Source organism: Carlito syrichta, unplaced genomic scaffold (genome assembly GCF_000164805.1).
Source record: "Carlito syrichta isolate Samal-C Ts95f unplaced genomic scaffold, Tarsius_syrichta-2.0.1 Scaffold315401, whole genome shotgun sequence".
Taxonomy (NCBI): Eukaryota; Metazoa; Chordata; class Mammalia; order Primates; family Tarsiidae; genus Carlito; species Carlito syrichta.
The window spans coordinates 372319-376088 of NW_007259497.1; positions in this window are offsets into that span (position 1 = coordinate 372319).

A 3770-nucleotide genomic window follows, 5' to 3' on the forward strand; every position below is an offset into this window, starting at 1 on the left:
AACAGAGAACAGAGGGAGAGGCCAGAAGGGAAGAATCAAAGGCGGGAGGAGGGCCAAGGCTCCCAGGGAGGGGCGGGGGTCAAAGATCAACAAGGCTTTGGTGCAGGGAATGCTAGTCTCCTAGCTTCTTGCTGCCAGCCAGTGAGCGGCACTCCAGAGCTGTGACCCAGCCTCCCTTTCTGCAGCTGCTGGGGCCCGAAGTGACATAAACGGCCAATGAGCAAAGGTCAAAAGGCTGCCATGCCTGGGGAGAAGGAAGGGGCCCCTGGGTTCTGTGGGGTCCAGAGCTCCAATTGGCGCTCTACAACCAGCTCTGAAACAGGAACTGAGTCGCTCTCGCCCAAGATCCCTCTGCATTTCGCTTCCTAGGACTAGATCCACTCCGGGCCCTGAGAAGCTGTGGTCAGACTGATCCCACAGGAGCAGGGTCCCTGACTGGCAAGGGCTCCTGTACAGAGTATGGCACTAGAGAGGGCACAGTCTCAGCTGGTGGATGGAGTTGGAGGGTGGTTATCTGTGGCCTCCGTGGGATCAGTGCCCTCTTGTGTCTGGGTGTGTCTGAATGTGAGCCGCTCTCAGCCTGGCCTATAAGGTGTTCACATGCTTGTAAAGGCAAATTGATCAAGCCTGGTCTACCATACCTGTTCCCCTGAGGCAGCTGCTTCGGAAACCACACTGATCATCACATGACTCTCCCCTGACTCAGGTACTTCCTGACACAGAGGAAACTTCCAGGCCTCACTTATACCCAGGTGCCAAGGGCTAATATTTCTAGACTTGACTTTCTAAAGGGAGGGTGTCTTATTATTATTTTGTTGTTGTTTACTACTTTGTAACAAAAATTTCTAAATTTTTTTTGAAGTTATATAACAGAGCCGGGCTCGGTGGCTCAGCCTGTAATCTCGTGTTTTGGGAGGCTGAGGTGAGTGGATTGCCTGAGCCCGTGGGTTCGAGACCCACCTGGGCAACTTGGTGAGACCTTATCTCTACAATAAATCAAAAAATTAGCCGGGCGTGGTAGTGTGCGCCTATAGTTCCAGCTACTTGGAAGGCTGAGGCGGAAGGATCGCCGGAGCCCAACAGGTTGAGGTTGCGGTGGCCGGGAGTGTGCCACTGCACTCCAGCCTGGGTGACAGAGTGAGACCCCAACTCAAAAATAAAATAAAATAAAGTTATAGAACAGGACACTGTAATTTTTTAAAAAATGAACCGCTTATAAAGGCAAACATCAAAAATGACAGTTTCTCCTGTCCCCAGAGGCAACCCTCACCAACAGCTTCTGTTTTTAGTTCTCCTGTGATCACCATATCCCTTTATGTAATATCTTTCTGATGTGTCAATGAGACAGTATCTCTTGGCTCCTCATTATGAAGGATGAGAAATTAACTCACACTAACTTCTTCATCCTCTTTACTTTCCACATTCCAATCTGTTTCTATATTTCTTTTTAGGTCTTGTAGTGGTTGAGTTTCCATTTTAACTGTCTCACATTGACTCCTGAAAGAGAAGAAAAAGGCCAATGGATGGGCATTTCATGATGGAATTTTAGGCCCTAAGTTAATAAAGTGGAAGAGGTGTCTGGTCTGAGGGACTGGAAGCCAGGATCGCAGCCTAGAAATGCCTAGGCTTTGGGGGAATGGTGACAGATCTGAATTCCAACTCAGCTTTGCCCTGCACTGGTTTTATGACTTTGGCCAAGTTTCATAACCTCTTTGAGTCTGTTTGTCATCTGCAAAATGGAGTTGTTGGGAGGATGAAATGAAGTGAAGCAAGTAGACATTGAGCACAGCGTCCAGAACAGAGTCCCTTCTCCATATACAAGACTGGTCTTGGCTTTCATCATGGTGGCCCTCTTCCTAAGCAGCAGGAGGAAGGCCTCTAGGACACAGCCTGTTGACTCGGCAGTCATTATGATAGCATGGTTATGATGGTTCTCTCCTTCTTCACTTTTCTATCTTCTTGGGGGTTGGAGAGCCCTTCCAGGAAAAGGAACCAGATCAGAAAGGTCACGGGGTTTTGTTCACTCATCAACTCAATGATTTAACCAAGATTTTATATGCTCCCCCCACTCCCCCGACCCCTGTAGACCAAGCATTATGCTGAGATTGGGGATTTGTGCTTTAAAAGAGACAGGGTCCCTGCCTTCATGGAACTTATAGTCTAGTGGAAAGATAAACATTAATCACCTAATAAAATAAAAACTGCAATCAAAAGTAAAACTGCAATTTCATTTAGTAATTTAAAGAAAAGGTAGGATATGTCATAAAAATGTATAGTGAGGATATAACCTAGAGAATGGCAACATTTGAACAGAGTTCTGAAGGATTAGTAGGAGTTAAGTAGGCACAGGGGACAGCAGGAATGGGTCTGGCAGAAAGTAGAGCATTTACCAAGGTCCTGTGGCAGAAGAGAGATGGTGAATATAAAAAACTAAGGGAGGGTCAATAGGGCTGGAACAGAGGGAAGAGGAAGGGAAAAGTGAGCCATGAGTCAGGAGAAGGGGTGGAAGTACCCATGATGGGGTCTGTGAGCCATGTTAAGGGGTTTGGTTTCCATTTTAAGAGTACTGGGTAAGCCGGGCTCGGTGGCTCAGCCTGTAATCCCGCGCCTTTGGGAGGTTGAGGTGAGTGGATTCCCTGAGCCCGCGGGTTCAAGACCCACCTGGGCAGCGAGAACTCATCTCTACAATAAATCAAAAAATCAGCCGGGCGTGGTAGCGCATGCCTGTAATTCCGGCTACTCGGAAGGCTGAGGCGGAAGGATCGCCAGAACCCAGCAGGTCGAGGCTGCGGTGGCCGGTAGCGGTCACGGCACTCCAGTCTGGGCGACAGAGTGAGACTCCAACTCAAAAAAAAAAAAAAGAGTACTGGGCAGTCATTGAAGAGTCTTAACCAATGGCGGTTAAGCAAGTTAACGTTTTCAGATTTCAATTTCCAAAGACCACTCTGGTTGTTGCGGAAAGAGGATCGGAAGGCACAGAAGTTAGAAGGGTCCCTGGCTTCATGGAACTTATAGTATATAAGTTGCTATAGGGGAGGTGGTACTGTTGAAGGTGAGAGGTGGACAGATTGGAGAACTATTTGGGGAGTAGTATTTAACAGAACTTGGTAGCAGAGTAGGGACACACAAATATGCAAACTTCATGAATGCCTACACGGGGACAAGCAGATCCATGCATGGAGCCTCTCTTTGCCTGTTTCAATTCTAAACTGGGAGCTACTGAGAGCCTTTTTTTTTTGGGGGTCAGAGTCTCACTCTGTCACCCAGGCTTGAGTGCAGTGGCACGCTCACAGCCACCCCAGCGCCAGCCAGCTGGGCTCCAGCGATCCTTCCATCTCAGCCTTCCAAATGGCTGGAACAAGACATGCGCTACCCCGCCTAGCTAATTTTTTTTAATTGATTGTAGAGACGAGGTCTTACCGAGTTGCCCAGTCTGTTCTCAAACCTGCTGGCTCAGGCAATCCTTTCACCTCAGTCTCACAAAGTGCTGGAATTATAGGCTTGAGCCACTGTGCCCGGTTTTTTTTTGTTTTTTGTTTTGAGTTGAACTCTCACTCTTGTCATCCAGGCTGGAGTGCAGTGGCACGCTCAAGGCCACCGCTGCCTCGATCTGCTGGGCTCAGGAGATCCTTCCGCCTCAGCCTTACAAGTAGTTGGAACTACAGATGCATGTCACCATGTCCGGCTAGTTTTTGTGATTTATTGCAGAGACGAGGTCTCGCCAAGTTGCCCAGGCTGGTCTCGAACCCCTGGGCTCAGGCAATCCTCTC